The sequence below is a fragment of the Aquarana catesbeiana genome, linkage group LG03 (assembly GCF_042186555.1).
Source record: "Aquarana catesbeiana isolate 2022-GZ linkage group LG03, ASM4218655v1, whole genome shotgun sequence".
NCBI classification, from domain to species: domain Eukaryota; kingdom Metazoa; phylum Chordata; class Amphibia; order Anura; family Ranidae; genus Aquarana; species Aquarana catesbeiana.
The window spans coordinates 59278069-59298350 of NC_133326.1; the positions used below are offsets into that span (position 1 = coordinate 59278069).

Consider the following 20282-nt stretch of genomic DNA (forward strand, 5'->3'; position numbering starts at 1 on the left):
TCAGTGTTGTCACATGAAAAGATAGAATAAAATATTCACAAAAAGGGGTGTGAGGGGTGTATTTACTTGGAAGCAGTCAAGAGGCCCACGGTAACTCTGGAGGAGCTGCAGAGATCCACAGCTCAGGTGGGAGAATCTTTCCACGGGACAACTAAATCTGGCCTTTAAGGAAGAGTGTCAAGAAGAAAGCCATTGTTGAAAGAAAGCCATAAGAAGTCCTGTTTGCAGTTTGCGAGGAGTAATGTTGGGGACACAGCAAACATGTGGAAGAAGGTACTCAGGTCAGATAAGACCAAAATTGAACTTTTTGGCCTAAAAGAAAAACACTATGTGTGGTGGAAAACTAACATTGCACATCACCCTGAACACACCATCCCCACCGTGAAACATGGTGGTGGCAGCATCATGTTGTGGGGATGCTTTTCATTTAGCAGGGACAGCGAAGCTGGTCAGAGTTGATGGGAAGATGGATGTAGCCAAATACGGAGCAATCCTAGAAGAAAACCTGTTATGCCCGTACACACGATCGGAAATGCCACCAGCAAAACTCAGATGAGAGGTTTTGGTCGGAAAATTGCTGTTCACAGACGATCTCCATCCAATCTCACAGAGCTTGAGCTATTTTGCAAAGAAGAATGGGCAAAAACGTCACTCTCTAGATGTACAAAGCTGGTAAAGACACGCCCAAAAAGTCTTGCAGCTGTAATTGCAGTGAAAGGTGGTTCTACAAAGTATTGACTCAGGGGGGAGGAATACAAATGCACGCCATACTTTTCAGATTTTTCAGATATTTATTTGTAAAAAATTCGGAAAACCATTTATCATTTTCCTTCCACTTCACAATTATATACCACTTTGTGTTGGTCTATCACATAAAATACCAATAAAATACATTTACGTTTTTGGTTGTTACATGACGAAATGTGGAAAATTTCAAGGGGTATGAATACTTTTTTAAGGCACTGTATGCATTGCTGGAGGATGCACACTGGGTTGTGGGCAGGATGAAACAGTTAGTTACAGTAGGTGCTGTGCTGGCTGGTAGGGTAGGAGTTAATGACCTGTCTGGTTTCTTGTCAGTGGTCCGACACGCAGTGTGGAGTTGGCTTGTTGTGATTCTGAGTTCAGAGTGCTATGTGGAGAAACCCCCCCAGAGTGTTCCAGCACAGCGATGGGTTCCAAGATGTGTAATGCCCCGTACACACGGTCGGATTTTCCGATGGAAAATGTCCGATCGGAGCGTGTTGTCGGAAATTCCGACTGTGTGTGGGCTCCATCGGACATTTTCCATCGGATTTTCCGACACACAAAGTTGGAGAGCAGGAGATAAAATTTTCCGACAACAAAATCCGTTGTCGGAAATTCCTATCGTGTGTACACAAATCCAACGGACAAAGTGCCACGCATGCTGAGAATAAATAAAGAGATGAAAGCTATTGGCCACTGCCCCGTTTATAGTCCCGACGTACGTGTTTTACGTCACCGCGTTCAGAACGATCGGATTTTCCGACAACTTTGTGTGACCGTGTGTATGCAAGACAAGTTTGAGCCAACATCCGTCGGAAAAAATCCTAGGATTTTGTTGTCGGAATGTCCGAACAAAGTCCGACCGTGTGTACGGGGCATAAGGGATTGAGATGGAGGATGAGACCTGGAAGAGCAGGAGAATGTCATTCACCACTGCCAGCATGTAGAGACATGTAACTTGGGGTTCGCCTTGAAGACCCCAGTGCTGGACGTGGTTGCCAAATGTAGCAGAAGTGTAACAAGCAGCCTGTTGATAGCATGTACGTGTTATAGGTAGCCTCTAGCAGAGAGGGAGATGTTGTCACCACTGCTTCAGCCAGTGGTCTGTCTCCCATAGCAATAGGAGCAGATTGCACCACAGAGGTTCCCATCCTGTACAGAGGTATGGAGGTTCAAAAGTAAAGTTAAGTGCACATGTGAAGCCTGTGCAGAGTGCACGGCAGGTCCCACTCCACTACTGGGGAGTAATAGTGGAAAACACAGGACCTGTGAATGTGGACATTGGCTTAGCATGTCCCTCCTAAATGCAGACTACAGAGAAGATGTGCATTGACACGGAGAGGTGAAAGTTAACTGGTGAACAATTGCGGGTGTCAGTGTACATAGTGTATGTGTATCTCTATGAGTGGAGGCCCCCTTTAAACTAGAATATTTCCCCACGGCAGCCTCCGCCTTTTATTCCAGGGCATTGATGAAAATGGCTCAGAACAAAGGTACCCTATGTGTGTGAGTAAAGAGACCTTGCAACACAGTGTCTAAGCATAGGTGTGCACAGCCTATTGCACTAGGGCAGTGGTTCTCAACTCCGGTCCTCAGGACCCACTAACAGGCCACAATTTAAGTATTACCTTGGGGAGATGCAGACTAGAAACTGCAATCCCTGAGCAGCAAATGCCTGTGATGTATTTCATTTATCTTGCAAACCTGGCCTGGCCTGCTCAAACATATCTGCGTGTGTGTGCATGTGTATATACAGTATACTGACGGTGTCAGCAGAGCAATGGATGGTGTCAGTAGGGAAGTAGGGCAGAAATTGGTGTCAGTAGGGCAGTGGACAGCGTCAGTAGTTTTTATTTTTATTGTTTTTTTAGGAGCTCCGTTGTGGGGCTTTGGTGAAATATCAGGGGTCTAAACAAGGGAAATCTGCACCACACAGGGTGATTAGGGTGTGCACAGGCTGATTGGGGTGTGCCCAGGCTCACCTGGCACACCCTATGTGCACGCCTATATGTCTAACGTGGCAGTTAATTATGTGTGATGTGATGATGGTACTGTATGCTATGATTAGGCACACAAAAGTGTAAAATACATTAGAATCTTCTTTTCCCCTGTTACACTGTGGCAGTGGTCTCAATTTTCATATTGATGGATTAAAGGAGTTGGCTTTTACCAGTGTGTGGTAACCCTTGGAGGTTGTTATATGATATTGTTGTGGTGAGCCAGACCAGCACCTGGACTACTTTGCGGCAGGTGGCCTGGGAACAGACGTAGAGCGGTGTTCTACTCTGCATAATGAGCATGTATACTGTATAATTGCACATTATGGCTAGAGCTCTGAGGACCCACAGAGAACATAGTTCCACTTTAACCACTTCTCTTTTAAATCAGCACCACAGAAGGTACTTAGATGAATTACAAGTGTGTCATGTGCTCATGGTTGTTGTGTTCGTTAAAACCTTCAAATCCCCTGCCTCCAGATACCCCTGCAGCTGCGATCTTCCGGTTAATAAGAGCAGCTCCACATCTCACAATCACTCATCAAAAATGCTGACTATGCCTGCCCTTTCCACCCTCTCCTCCATTTATAGAAGGTGTACTATCACTTCCTGCAATGAAAAGCGCTTTGTAAATGAAGGAGTGTAGAGTGGGGTGGGCCTTACATTCATCTGCCTGTCCTCCATTTATAGAGTGTTTTTTTCATTGCAGGAAGTGATAGTACAGCTTTTATGAACAGAAATCGGGGGGCAGAAAGGGTGGGCATAGCAGCACCATAAGATCACTGCCGTGGTGGTATCCAGAGGGTTGGAGGAATGAAGAACTCAAGGAACTGAGCAGCCACCAGCTCACAGAACTTTCATTCATGCTGATTTAAAAATAATTCACTAAACTTCAGATTTAATTTGCTCTACATATCATATACACTCTCCTTGATCCAGACACCTTACACTCATCTATCCTAGACATGTGCGATTAGTTTCGTACAAATCGAAAACACGAATTATAAAATACGAATTAATTCTAATACGAAACGGAACGGAACGAAACAAATTTATTGACAGCGCACATGTCTACTATTTACAGTAATTCTAGCCATCCGCTGTCTAATGTCTCTGTCTGTTTTTGTTTGCCAATGTAAATCTTTTATTTTTATTTACCAGTTTTAGATATGGCTTTTTCTTCAAAATTATGTATTCAAGGCCAGTATCCAGGCGTCATCTGTTTACTGCTAATATGCATCTGAAGACTTTTGATGTACCAATTAAAAAAAAACTGCACATTCCGATACACATAGCCTATTGTGCTGTATATCTGGGCCCTACACTTCATTTTCAACTATGGTTTTGCTTCCACTATCCACCATCCTTCCACCATCTTGTGGTGGAAAACAAAAACTTTGGGGGACAGCTTTTGATTAAAAGGTAAATATTGCAGCAAAAGCTGCTTTTCTATTTTGCCTTTATTATTTTTGGCTGTAGTCTTTTTTTTAAAGGTTTGTAGTACTCAAACACCCTAAGTCCATGCTGGACAAAAACTACAACAAAAACTACAACCTCATATAATAAACTAATACTCAGTCCATAGTAGGTCTAGTACACCAATATGGCTAATGGTGAATATATAGGATCCTTAAAAGCACCTGCAGAAATTTCACTGACTTTTGTATGTACAACCCAGACAGCCACTATACCAAAGCATGCTGGCTTATTTATCTTAGCTATATATTTTGTGCAGTTGTTTGCATTTTTCTAGGATTTCTTTTTAGTATGCATTCATTAGTTATATGTCATGTTTGTTCAAAGTAAAAAATAAACCATTATGTGTGCAGCAGATGCTGAGCTGAGTCCTAATTTGAAAAGACTCTGTAACAGCAGTCTAAATATAGTAGGAAAATATTTTAGAAACGCAAGAAATATAGTTCAGTGACATGGACATGGAAAAGCTAATTCATGAAATCGGATGACTATAATGAATTCTAAGTGCTCCCTGAGAAAAGTACACATCTTTCCTGGGATTCTTGCATAAACAGAGGTGTTTCAAGCTAATCTGAAAGAGTGTCTTTTATGCAGTGCCATCAAAAAAACTCCCCTTAATGGAACAGACAATTTGATATCCACAGTAAAAAAAGAGTCCTTGTTTGTGCCTAACACACTGAGTAAATTATTAAAGAGTGGGTTATCCTTGCAAAAATATTATTCACCGATGTTCTTGTAATATTGCCAAGGTCACTGAGAGTTTAGAATCAGAAATTTAACCTAGGTAAATTATTCACACTAAAATTGGGTTACTTAAGTCATTTATAAAGCCAACACATGCTACTAGTTCAAGGAAAAGGAGTTCTTCCACTAGAATTGAATGCAATCGACATATAAACCATATGAAATCCATTTACAATGAAGAATGGTTTCAAAGTCAAGCCACATAACAGCCAGCTATGCTTTGGAAAGGACAGTAATAATTATATATAAAAGAGAAGGAACCTGGTTTCAAAGAATCTTTGAAGTCTGTGATACTACCTTTCTAAGTCCAGAAGCACCAATGAATATATATATATGGATCTGAGAAAGGGGTAGATGTTTGATGGAATAAAGTTGTCCCTTGCTCTAGAATGGGGTGCCCACATGCTAACTCATCAGAAGTTCAAGGAGTTGAGCTAGTTTAATACGTAACTTGCTTTGTATGTTGATAGTGGTGACAATGTTGATCAGATGTCCTAATATATGTGGTGAATATATGATGCCACCACAGCACAAGCACATTCTTTTTCATTACTAATTTACATATAGGTTGTTCCTGTCAGCCAGGATTTGATGAAGGAGAGACATAGCTGTCCTAAGCTTACAGTCAATGATGTAACCTATTATCCAGTGATTTCCTGCCCACAGCAGCTGAGTCAGATTTCCTTTTCTATTGCTCCATCTAAAACTATAGATATTATCCCACCTCTACCCAAAAACAATGGTTGACATTGCTGCTGAGAAGAAAGCATGGGCTTCAAAGTCGTCCTGTGTTCCCATTCTCCAACACTAGGCATTGAGCTGGGTATCTTTTAAAGTTAGGCATGCAGGGCAGTGTGCATGAAACAGAGAGTGCCATGGCAGCAGGAATGTCAAGCACTATAGGATTCCACATACTGGCACAGTAGAGGTGCACCTGTGTAGGTTGGAGAATCCCTAGACTGTGTGCGCAGCTGAGTGTTTTGTGTGGGAAGCTCCTGTGTTCCACTGATGTTAACTGATGCAACTAGATTCCTCCATAGGGTGTCTGACCTCTGCAAAGTAACAGTCAAATAGTGTTTGGAGGACTATCATCCTCTGGATCTATGAGCCGAACATCATAAGTCATCTGTACTGAGTTATATGCCAGTGTGATTACTGTGAAAAGACATTCTCTGGTCATTAATATCTGGGCTTTCTCAACCAGGGTTTTATGGAAACCTAGGGTTCCTCCAGAGGTTGTCAGGCATAGCTTCCAACTGTTCTTGATTTCGAGGGTCTGTCTCTGATTTGGAATAAAGTCCCTCTGTCCCTCTATCCTCCTCATTTGTCCCTCATTTTAGTCCGATCTATAAAGTTGTATATAAAATGCACTATTTATCTTTCAAAAAGTGTTTCACAGTTCTAGACCTTTCATCTAAATTCTAAATTGCTGCATTTGTTTCAAAAGCAGTAAAAAAAGGAAAAGTAGTGGTAAAAGATGTTTTTTTTGTATGGGGGGGGGGGTGTCCTATGCCTTCATACTTTTGCTAATAGGTGTCCCTCGTCTCATCTCAAAAAGTTTGGAGGTATTTTGTTAAGGGTCCTTTGAGCAATGAGCGATTTCCGTCTCTGAGATAAGTAACCACTGACACCAATGATCTGTTTAGTTATCCCTAATAGTGAATTCTTCCCAATGACCACAGGTGTAAGAAGAATTCTTCCCAGCGACCCTCATGCTAAAGTACTGTAAACTGTAGATACACTAATGATTAGCAGGGGTTTTTTGGGACTTCAACTTTATTTCAAGGGTTCTTCCATCTTAAAAGGGTTGAGAAAGGCTGGCTGACACATGCGAAGTTAGTAGTACTGTACAAGGTTTGTCTATATACCTATAAACCTCATAATTACAGAAACGTGTTGCAAGGCCCTGTGTTTTATGGGCACCTAATTAATGCTGTATCTTAAATGGCCTACATTGTTTAAGCGCTTTATAAAATTGAAGGAAAAAGGCAAACCCTTCTGTGAAAGAAAACATACATTCTATGGGATAATTATGTTAACTTATACTTAAAAGTGTCAAAGAACTTGTGGAAGGGTTAGAATTCTTCCCCTGTGTATGGCCACAGCTGAATAGAGCTGAATAAAAATTTCATCTCCTGTGAATCAACTCAAGCTTCCAGTGCTTTCTTATGTACTGTATACTGTGCTGTATATCATTATGATGTAGTAGAATGGTGGGCTTTCCATGGAATGGGAAGGCATAGCTTACTATGTGATCATTTAAGTTCTATTATATTATTTCTCCAGCTCCTCATCTTCTAATAAAATCCAGCTTATTAATTAGGCTAGACCTCCTGTGAAGTAAAGCATTACATCATATGTTTTAGCTTAGTAATATACATCCTCTTTGGAAGAGGAGGATCAGTGTTCATAATGGCTGACCTTCTGTTCAAATGATATTGTGTGCAAAAATACTTTAGCTTTTGGTGCCATGAGCAGCACTGAAAAGAGCATTGCTGGATGACATGACTGATGATGGATTTACATTGTAGGGCTTTTTTTAAGGGTATAGGTGTTTATTTACATTTACTTTTTTGTGAATGAATACTCATTATTGTAGGGGAACGGTATCTGGGGATTTCAGTAAGTCCCCACTCATGTGCTCATCAACATGGGAATATTGTGCTGACCAGGGAGGTCGGGGGGGTGTTCTGTCTCTCCAATCCAAGCACTGCAAATAGAATCTCTAACTAGTCTAGTGAATGAGATGTCTTACCCACAACCTAAGTAGGATTAGCAGACAGTGACTCAATCCAAATGACATCCAGCAGATCATAGAAAGTTTTAACACCAAAACTTCAGATCAGGTCAAAAAATCATGGTGTGTACAATTCCAGCAGGATATAGTACATGTGCAGAATTAAAATGGAGACTGAGCATGAAAAGAACGAAGGGACTAACTACATAGAACATGCCCTAGCTATAGAATGGGGCAGAAACAAAATGATTTAAAGGCAAACACACAGACAATGCATGTGTAACATGATTGGGGGGGGATGCACACATGTCCTGCATTCTCAGATAAGGGTCCGTTATGGATTTGGGGGGGGGGGGGCATTTGTTCTTTTTTGCATGGGGTTACCCTTCAAACCCATACCAAATTGAGGCACTGGGGCTACCCCCCCCCCCCCCCGATTTCCTTCCAATTTGAAAGTCCTATAATGAAGGGCTGTTACTGATTAAAATTTTCGTGTTCGATTAATCGATTTTTTTTTAATCGCTTAATCGACTAATTTCCATTAATTATAACGCACATACAGATCCAACTACTTTTAGCTGATCTCCTTGCATTGCAACTCTGCATTAGTCAATGGTAAATATGGTATACACTATATACAATCACCCAACACTAGTTAGTTTCCACAATCCATGACTTAACACTTTTAAAAAATACTTTTTTGAAAAATTTTAAGGCGTCTTTTAATGTTAAATTTGTTTTTAGAGTGGACCTCCACTTTAATTTTCAAACTTGCAGCTCAATTGCATGCAATACCTCCAATGGGTATACCAGTCCTGTTGACAACCATCTAAAATGGGAATGCCATTTCACTTCCCGTTTTGTCTCGGGGACAGGAAGTGAAATGAAAGCTCCACACTGGGATGCACAAGGCAAAGCCTAAACCGAGAGGTGTTTTCTCTCTGCATGACCTAATCTAAAACTAAAATACAGATTCAAGCTGTATATATACTTTAAATCACCACGATTCCTCCTCCACAATTGACCTGCCCAGTACAGACAACACACTCACCTTCATAATGCCTTCCAATGCTTGTTTATTCCCAGCAAGGCTCACGTATCATCAGCATGGGGCGTGTACGGCCAATCACAAAACCGGCTCGCAGCCACACCTCTGCAATTCGCGGACACGCCCACTCGGTCGAAGCCTTTCAGGCCATGATTGGATCGGTCAGGCGCCTGCTGTATTCCATTACTTTACCATTGTCCAGCATGGGCACCATCAATGACTGGGGAAGAGGGGAGGAGTCCGGTGACGTCACCGGATCTCCGACAGAACTCCCTGAAGACCCGGAAGCCAGCAGAGAGGTGAGTACCGATCAAAAGAATTTTATAATTAATCGAGGAATTAATCGTTAATTTCTGCAGCCCCACTATAAAGAAATCAGGCATGCAGTAAAGTATTGGCTTTCGGCCTACAAATTATCTCAGTTTTGTGCAAAGCACCATATGTAAAGTATGTAATGAATTAACATTACAAAGGATCAGGGATTTCCCCAAGTGGGTTCTCTTTAAGCTTTGTACAATAGGTGCCATGATTATTAGTCTCTGGCACACTGAGAGTTAACATCTTTGCAATTCCTAGCTAAACTAATCATAGACATTCTTATGCAGTGATCAATTCTTGATAGCACATTTTTCTCTAGAAATAACTTTGAAGTTAGCATCTCAAGTTAACTGAAGTTAAAATCTCTCAGGGAGTATATAGTTTTATTCCTGACTTTTGAAGGATGGCAGAACTCCTGGTGGAAGAGACATTAAAGCGTTGCTGATAAAGTGAAAAGAGAGAAGACAGTAAATTTATAAAACTCAAGAGTAAATATATATTTTCTCAGGTTTTTTTTAAACTATTCAATACAATTGTTTTTCTTGTAAAGCATAAAGAAGGTACCTTTAAAAACACTATAAAAAATAAAGATTAATAATAATAATAATAATAATAATAATAATAATAATAATAATTTGTTTTCATATGTTTTTTGTGCATACAGAATCAGTACAATATTGACACTACATGTCATGTATATAAATAGGAAGACATTAAATTTGCAACAACTTTGCTGTCTTGAATTAAGCTAAAGCAACCTTAAGTAGTTTGTGACATAACTATCTTTGCTTAAAAATCAACTCCAGGATAAAAGTAACCCTCCCCTCCCTCTGATCTCTACGTAACAAAAAAACAAAAAACTTTTCTAAACATTTTCAATCACCATTTTTCCAGTATTTCTACTTTTGCTGTCAAATTTGAGAAAAAACCACTATATGTTTATGTGTTCCCATTCACACAGCATACCTATTTTTTTTTAAGAAAATGTATTACCTTTTAGATGTTTCTCAGGAGGATGTCATGGCTGACTGCAAGTATTTCTGAACAATATGGTGCTAATGAGAAAAGCTCCGTGTTTAACAGTGCTTGCTACTATGTATCCATCAATTAGTGAATTAACATTAAAGTGACATTGTGTAAACAATAAAAAATGTAATATTGTGACATAAACCAAATTTATAAAGTCCACATAACAGATATTGTGATTTCCGTGATCCTATGTATGCAAGTCTATCAGGTACACAAATAGCCTTTACTGCGTGTGGCCTGCAATGGCTGATGATAAAACAAAACGTTCCTTCCCAATGGATAAACAAAGAAGGTGAGGTAATGATCCCTACTCACCAGACATCGCTGAACCTCTTTGCCTTACGACAAGAGGAGTCAAATCTGGCTTAAGCGGTCTCCGTGACTGGATGGTATACACTGACCAAATTTGGCAGGGTAAAAAAGAGGAAGATAACCCTTTAGCATAAAAAAGTTTTATTAAAAATCCTTCAACAAGGTAACATCTGTAAAAAGCATGAGAATATCCTTTGCCAAATACCTGCATGTAGCGATATTGCAGTAAAAATGTCTAGGTATCAGCGCGCTTTCCACGTAGTGCTCAGCATAGCACTCCGTGCATCTTATCTTGACACGTTTCGTCATCATTGTGACATCATCAGAATGCTACATGCGGTTATTTGGCAAAGGATATTCTTATGCTTTTTCTGGATGTTACCTTGTTGAAGGATTTTTAATTAAACTTTTTTACGCTATGAGCTTCTTCTTTTTTCTTTTTTACCTTGCCAATTGAGAGACCTACCCCTGGAATCCTGAATTGCTGTGTGGAGAGGACGGGAGATTTGTTCGATGTATACCATCTGGTCATGGAGACCGTTTAGGCCTGATTTGACTCCTCTTGTCGTATTTGATTTTTTATTGTTTGCACAATGTCACTTTAATGTTAATTTACTAATTGATGAATACATAGTAGCAAGCGCTGTTAAACACAGAGCTTTTCTCCAGTGTAAAATATATCACAGTTCAACCCACAGGTTTGTAACAGCAGCTGCTTTTAAACACAGCATATATCTGAAGATACACATTTAGATTTATCAGTGACGCGGGTGTATACTGTATATACACTAGTATATATAATTTTCAATATGGTGCTAATATGGCAAGCAGCACAAGTCCATAAAAGCCCAGCTTAAGCAAATAGTCCTATAATTCTATCCACAGGCTAACTTAGGGCAGCCACCCCAGAGAAGAAAGCAGCCTCTGTAATAGAACAATAGAACTGTAATAGAACAAAAAAGGGAGAAAGGGGGCGCTCCCTTTCTCCCTTTAAGTCTGTCCCAAGTCTGTCCTCATTAACATACAACACAAGAAGCCCAGCCTCTACACATTTAACCCTTTGTTAGACAGATAGTGTTCAAATCTAGTTTCAATCGATAATGAAGATCTGCCTGCACAGTATAAACAGGGTTAATTATGGCAAATGCAGCTACCCAGTACCCTCATGAACATGAATAGCTATGTAAGATTTTTTTCCTTGGTGTAAGGTCCATAATAAAGCATCTAAAAAAGGTAAGCTGCAATTTGTAAATATTTTTTAAGTTATGCTATGGGACATGTAACAAATTTAAAATAGGTGTTATCCCACTTTGGCTGCAAAAGTAGAAATGCACTTTAAGCCACAGTTGTGTGATTGTCCAATGGCGGGTCCCTCAATCTAGATGACATTAACAATTTCCATTATCAGACCAGTGGAGGGGTACTCTTGGGATCCAGAAGAGGAGTGGCCTTGGACCGAGGGGAGTGAAGGGAGGGTTGACATGTAGTTTCTGTACTAGTGATCCCTGCAGGTGGAAACAGCATCAACAAGCCACCTGGATGGGGGGGACTCAGGTGAGTATACAGTAACTGGCTTCTCCAGGTTAGAAAATGTAACATCTGGCAAGATTGATTAGAGAGAATTGGGAGGAAAGAATGGGGTAAAAAATTGATTTTGCTTAGAGCTGAGCTTTAAAGTGGTTGTAAAGGCTATTTGCTTTTCACTTTAATGCATTCTCTGCATTAAGGTAAAAAACACCCCACTAACTGTTCCTCCCCCTCCCCCTAAACACTTACCAGAGCCCTCTCTTGAGCTAGCGCTGTGCCTGTCTGCAGCAGCACTGCTCCCTCTTCCTAGTCTCACAGGAGACACTGAGAGCAGTGGGAGCCATTGGCTCCTACTACTGTCAGTCGATATCTGTGAGGAGGGACCAGGGGTGTGGTTGAGACATGCTGTGTGTGTCTATGAATGCACACAGCCTGGCTTGGGAGTGTGCTTGCACAGGTGCCCCCTCAGCATATGACTTTCTGAGGGGGCCCTCTGGGAGAGGAGGATCAGAGAACACTTCTTGAGGGACTGGGCTGGTAAGGGCTGGTAAGGAATAGCTCAATGCAATACCATTGAACAGAGCAGGTAAGTATACCATCTTTTTATTGTTTTTTTTTTTTAAATGCCTTTAGAATCACTTTACATTGACAAGATTGCTATATCATTGTCACTTTTGATGAAAATGGAGAGTGGGAAAAAAAGGAGGCTGCAAGAGAAATGGGAGAGCCCTATATATAATATAGGGATAGTAGAGCCTCTGCAACTGAATAAAGAGTGTAATGTTATTATAGTGGGACAATACACACATGCACACCAGTACTATATGATGTCAGCGCAGGACAACAAGACAGTTGATGGTCAGAACAGCATCTGGCTTTACCGGTGTCTTCTGGTATTAAAGGACCTTCAATGAACTGCAGTGATGTCAAGTAAGCATAGCTCAGTCTTGAGTATACCTCCCTTTGCTCCATGTATCCACCTTTGTTTTAAAATTTTCATATTCCGCTGGAAATTATTTTTTGGAATGAATTATTTTCAACAAAAATATTTCTATGTGGCTCCTAAAACAGTTTGTTCATATTCACTCTTCATCTATTTCTCTGTAATCTGGTTTAGCTGTTCAGCAACTCAGTTATAGTAGGAACACTTGAGTTACTCCTTGCCTTGTGGAAAATAATGTTATATATAAACTTTTCTAACAAAGTACAGGTAACAATAATGAACAACATTTTAGGAAAAAAATATTTAAATATTTGCAATTGACCAAAATCCTGGAGCAGAATGATTTTGGAATTCAAAAAGAGAGATATGCAACTTGGAAATAGAAGTGGAGTTATCCCTAAAGAAAAATAATATAAGTAACAAAGGAGTGCAAAAAGTAATAGTGGGGTTGATTTACTAAAAATAGAGAGTGCAAAATCTGGTGCAGCTCTGCATGGTAGCCAACCAGAGGTGTGCACAGCCTATTGCATTAGGGTGTGTACCTCAGAGCTCAAACACATATGTGTGTGTGTGTATATGTATATATATATATATATATATATATATATATACAGTATACACACCTGGCACACCCTGTGCGCACACCTATGTAGCCAACCATCTTCTAATGCAGAAGCTGCACCAGATTTTGCACTCTCCAGTTTTAGTAAATGAACCCCATTGAGCATTACTTTGTTCGACATAAGTATTTCTACAAAGGCCACAATCCTGTAAAACGTATGGGTTTGTTTATGAAGAAATTCGTTGGATGAATGTGACAAGCTTTCACTGTATTTTTCCAACCATATTTTGCTTAATACGGTGATTAGACATGGAGGAAATTTTCGTTATTCATAGTTTCGGATGTATCTGAATCTTTGCATCACAATAGTAATGAATTTCCAAAATAAATTATAACAAATAATGATTTTGTTTGCTTTCATTTGTTTCATTCGAATGACATGATGCAATAGTTTGGGCCTTTTGTTAATGTTTGAAGCATCCAAAATAATGTCACGGCATAACGAACTATCTGAATTTATTCATATCCATTTTATTTTTATTTTGCATTAATATTTTTCATTAAAATAAAAAATGGACTACATATGAAATGGAAACATATTGCAAATAATATAGTTAGGCATGAAAGTGAAATAAGATGATGATTCCTACTTATTGTATATGGGTTGGATGGAGGTGGATCCATCAGAATCTCTGAATCATAACATAACGAATGAATCCGAAATTCATTTTGTTCCATTTGTTTTGTTATGATTTGGGGATTCTGATGGATCCACCTCCATCCAACCCAAACTGAGTACATAAGCAATCTCCTAAAATAATGGATTACCATGTTAAAATGACTAGCCAATCTTCCGAAATAACTTCCGAAATACAAATAGTTTTGGAACAATGAATATACAAAACAAATCCGAATATACAAAACAAATCCGAATGTATGAAATAAATTCTGAGAACGAATCATTCTAACATAGCGAACCTGACGGATAATTAACTTAAAGGAGAAGTATGTTTTTTTTTTTTTCCAGATTCATACTTACCTAGGTGGATGAAGCATTGGTCCGATGCTGCATCTGTCCCCCAGAGCCTCTGCACTGAGAAGCGAGCGATCGAACATCGCTGATCAATCGGCATCTCTGTCAATCAGCATCGCTCTGCTCTGCTCCTCCGCGCTCACTGCAGTGCTGAGCTGTGGAGGGGCAGAGCAGCAAGCTGCTGAGAGCCTGAGATGGGCATCAGTCCAGGCACCTGGCGGATCCAGACTTTATTGTCGCGATGGTGCCTAGCCTGATTCTTGTGACATCAGCAGAGAGTGGACCTCAGACCGCTCTCTGCTCAAAACGGGTCACAGGAGTGCAAAACGAATTGTACTCCTGTGATCCATAGGAGAAGCCCAGCCAAACGAGCTCAGGCTGGACTTCTCCTTTAACAAATGGATCCGAAACTAAGCAAAACTAATTTTTCTGTTATGCAAGTCTCTAACAGTGATTTTCAACAATCATTTTTTCCATGTAGTGGCCAAAATGCAGCTGTGCAAACTCTAGTGCAGCTGTGCATGCTAGCCAATCAGCTTTTAACTTCAGCTTGTTCAATAAAGTTTTGACAATAAAACCTAGAAACTGATGCTGGTTTTTATGCAGAGCTGCACCAGATTTTGCACTCTCCAGTTTTAGTAAATCAACCCCACAGTCAGAATTAGTCAAGGATGAGTGAATGCTTGGCAAATCTGTCCAACAATTTAAAAAAAGAACCCCTAATTTCAGGTTTGTTTAATGACATAACTAAGAGCTGGTTCACCATAGTGTGAACTAGCAATAAAACTGATAAATGACAATGTTTTCTGTAAATGATACAGTGAAAAAAAACAAAAAAACAAATGCATTTCAAAAGGAAAATGTTGTGCGCCATACATTTCTAAGTAGGGTTGCACCGATACCACTTTTTTAAGAACCGATACGATTACGATGCGATTACGATGCGATTACCGATACTAACCGCAGAGGGGAGAGGAGGAGAAGCGGCTGTTAGCTGCTTTATTGAAAGCCACACAGGGAGATCAGTGATTATAACTTCCACCACCACCGCACCGATCATCCCTGAGTGTCCAGGTATCGAACTAGGCATCGGGAGCATTTGCACGAGTACAATTACTCCAGCAAATACTCAGTATCGGCACCGATACTAGTATCGGTATCGGGGCAACCCTGATTTTAAGTGAACTGGCAAGCGTGCAGAATACATCAATTTATATAATCTGGAATCTATACTATAAGAATAGTCAACCTGAAAAAAAGAAAGTTTAAATAAACTTTAATGCTGTAAGTTTACACAAGTCATTACTTTCAGGCGGTGATGCTCAAAAAGGCTCCTTTCTGAGTTTCTCCTAATTAATTTAAATGTAAAGACTGTGCCTGACTTTACATGTCAAACCATAGGATTTTTTGGCAGCCTTTCCTGCCATTTTTATTTGAGGCCTCTTTTGGTATTATTTTCCCATCCCATTCCTTGTCCAAAGGCAGTTAACTAGTATGGCAGTATGCGTTGACTTGGATTTCAACCCACGTGTTTTAAGTCCTCCGGTGTAGTACAGATTGATGTCCTGCATTGCAGCAATCCATCTGTTATATAAAACTAGTTACATAATTCTAAACACATCTGGGGACCAAGTGTTTCTCTTCCAGCTAATGACTTTGAACAGTGTATACATGCTTAATGTAAATCCAGAGTTTGAACAAGGCTCCTGTGTGGTGATGGGAATTTACATCTGAAAACATTAGGTATGTAAGCATATTTTTATATAAAGTGTGCACGCAACAGCGCTCCAACCTCTGTTCTATTCCCATACAGTATTAAAAACTAACATCTGTTAATCCAACATGTTTAAGGAACCCAAAATATATATTTGTAGAGTGTAAACTGAACTGACTTATCTTTGCATAAAGGTCAGAAACTCCTATTCTTGTTTGGTAAACAGTTGGAACTCTTGATGATACAAAGTACATTGTATATACTGGTGACAGTTTGTGTATAAATATTTTTGCACATATACATTTATATACAGTTGTGCTCATAAGTTTACATACCCTGGCAGAATTTATGATTTCTTGGCCATTTTGTAGAGAATATGAATGATAACACAAAAACATTTCTTTCACTCATGGTTAGTTTACTCTTTTTAAATTATAATCACAACAGAAACTACCCAAATAACTCTGATCAAAGGTTTACATTCCCTGGTGATTTTGGCCTGATAACATGCGCACAAGTTGACACAAAGGGGTTTGAATGGCTATTAAAGGTAACCATCCTCACCTGTGATCTGTTTGCTTGTAATTAGTGTGTGTGTGTAAATGGTCAATAAGTTTCTGGACTCCTGACAGACCCTTGCATCTTTCATCTAGTGCTGCACTGACATTTCTGGATTCTGAGTCATGGGAAAAGCAAAAGAATTGTCAAAGGATCTGCGGGAAAGGGTAGTTGAACTGTATAAAACAGGAAAGGTATATGAAATGATATCCAAGGAATTGAGAATGCCAATCAGCAGTGTTCAGGTGAAATACAGGACACTCTGAAAACATGTGGTGTGGCTGTTTCAAGATGCACAATAAGGAGGCACTTGAAAAAAGATGGGCTGCATGGTCAAGTCGCCAGAAGAAAGCCATTACTATGCAAATACCACAAAGTATCCCGCTTACAATACGCCAAACAGCGCAGAGACAAGCCTCAAACCTTCTGCCACAAAGTAATTTGGAGTGATGAGACCAAAATTGAGTTTTTTGGCCACAGCCATAAACGCTACATTTGGAGAGGAGTCAACAAGGCCTATGATGAAAGGTACACCATTCCTACTGTGAAACATGGAGGTGGATCACTGATGTTTTGGGGTTGTGTGAGTTATAAAGGCACAGGGAATTTGGTCAAAATTGATGGCAAGATGAATGCAGTATGTTATCAAAAAATACTGGAGGAACATATGCATTTATCAGCCAGGAAGCTGCGCATGGGACGTACTTGGACATTCCAACATGACGATGATCCAAAACACAAGGACAAGTCGACCTGTCATTGGCTACAGCAGAATAAAGTGAAGGTTCTGGAGTGACCATCTCAGTCTCCTGACCTCAATATCATTGAGCCACTCTGGGGAGATCTCAAACGTGCATTTCATGCAAGACAGCCCAAGAATTTACAGGAACTGGAGGCTTTTAGCCAAGAGGAATGGGCAGCTTTACCATCTGAGAAGATAAAGAGCCTCATCCACAAATACCACAAAAGACTTCAGGCTGTCATTTATGTTCAAGGGAATAATACACGGTATTAATTTTTGCGTCTCAAAGCGGTACAATTATTTTGCATAGAAATTTGGCGTTTTATATTGCAGGCCTGTAATTCTTATCAATAACACACTTAAATCTGTCCACCAAGAGTCTAGTAGATATCTCTGGTATGATGAAGTTTGAAACACAAAATCATAAATTATATTATAATAAAAAAATATAAATAATTATAAAAAACAATAATATAATAATAATAAAATTAATTTCCCCACGATTTACTATCGCTCAATTCTGCAAGTGTTCTAATTTACTATCACTGTTTTCTAGCTGATCTAAAACCACTTTTTCTGTAAAGGGACACTTTTTGGTTGCTATGGACAATCTCCAGTTTCCAGGCAGAAAGAACAGTATATATCATATAAAACTGCATGCAGGGCATTGGACAAAGCACTGGGGACAAAAGGGAGGTGAAATGAGTTCATACAGTAATGTAATCTGTAAGATTACAGTGTACTGTACGTGTTATGAATTTTCACTTTTTTTAATTTGCTGCCAGGCTCCGCCCCCGTGCGTCGAGACGCTCACAGGGAAAAGAGCTCGGCACACAGGTCATTGGGATGGAGGACAGAGCGCGCATACACAGCAAGGGGACATCGCAGGATCCTGGGGACAAGGTAAGTAACACTGCACCAGGATCCTGAGATATAATCCCAAGTGTGGTTTAGGGTTACCACTAATGGTGCTGAAATTTAACCCCGAGCCACACTCGGGAAAACCGCCAGGGAGGCTACGAACTGGGGTATGTAAACTTTTGATCAGGCTCATTTGGATAGTTTCTGTTGTGTTTATGATTTAAAAAGAGTAAACACAGTTGATTGATAATAAATGGCTTCAGTCAAACACTAACCATGAGTGAATGAAAAGTTTTTGTGTTATCATTCATATTCTCTGAAAAATGGCCAAGAAATCATACATTCTGCCAGGGTATACAAATTTATGAGCACAACTGTATACTGTATATACACACATATACACACATGTAATACATGCTTCTGTATCTATTTATCTATCTATATATATATATATATATATCTATATATATATATATATATATAGATATATATATATATATATATATATAGATAGATCTATATCTATATCTATCTATCTATATATATATATATATATATATATATATATATATATATATATATATATATATATAGATGAGTATAAGTCGTCCTGAATATAATTCCTAATACCTAATTTTACCACAAAAAAATGGGAAAACTTATTGACTCGAGTATAAGCCTAGGGTGAGAAATGCAGCAGCTACTGTAAGTGGAAAAGAGAGTCAACAATGCCCGTCTTCACTGTGCCCATCTGCATGCCTCACTGTCTCTGTGAGCAGGCAGTCCCATTTATGTCAATTGGGACATAGTAGCTCCACAGACACAACCGCTCTTTCCAATTTGACATCCATGTGGGTGTGGGTAAGTGCGAGTACACACATACACCTGCCTATTGATGGACTCTTTGCAGGTTGGCAGCTAAATTAACACGGGACAAAATTATTTTAATAAAGTGGAGAAGCACTAGAGCATCTGTCTGTGTCACTGTTGGTAAGATTCAACGCCCATCCGTAAACAAAGTGAGGAAAATAAATATTCCACAGATGGAGAAAGGGAAAGATACTATCATTGCCCGTAACTTTGGGACATTTCCTACTACCTCTCTTACCCAAATGGGACACAGTCAGAAGTAAAACTACTTCTATTTTTTTTTTTTACATTAGTCATGGCAATTAAAAAATAAATACATAATTAATACATATAAAGTATATATACACTATATTTGTGAGGACAGGCACTGATGTGGACAAGAAGGCCTGGCTCGCAGTTTCCACTCTAATTCATCCCAAACGATTGAGGTTGAGGTCAGGACTCTGTGCAGGCCAGTCAAGTTCCTCCACCCCAAACTTGCTCATCCATGTTTTTATGGTCCACATCAGTGCCTGACCTCACAAATGCGCTTCTGGAAGAATGGTCAAACATTCCCATAGACACACTCCTAAACCTTGTGGACAGCCTACCCAGATAAGAGGAAGCTGTTATAGATGCAAAGGGTGGACCAACTCAATATTGAACCCTACGGACTAAGACTGGGATGCCATTAAAGTTCATGTGTGTGTAAAGGCCGGTGTCCCAATAAAGCCCCATACACACTATCAGATTTTCTGCTGATGTTTGTCTTCAGATTTACCAAAACCATGTAGTGCATGGGCCTGCCTGAGTGCATACAAATTGAAACTCCTAAGGTTTGACCTCATATTATATGGTTTTGGTAAATCTGAAGGAAAAAAATCAGCAGAAAATCTGATAGTGTGTATAGGGCTTAATACTTTTGGTAATATAGTGTATATATATATATATATATATTTTTTATATATATGTATATATATATATATATATATATATATATATATATATATATATATATATATATATATATATAGAAAAAAGACGATGATACACAAACTCCAATGCAAACGTTTTTACTGAAATAT

General features: G+C 39.4%; 1 protein-coding gene across 2 annotated transcripts in view; it reads right to left on the bottom strand.

Annotated features, from left to right (window-relative positions):
* ADAMTSL3 (ADAMTS like 3) overlaps positions 1-20282 on the bottom strand; it is a 754066-nt gene that overhangs the window by 49255 nt on the left and 684529 nt on the right. The window lies entirely within an intron of this gene.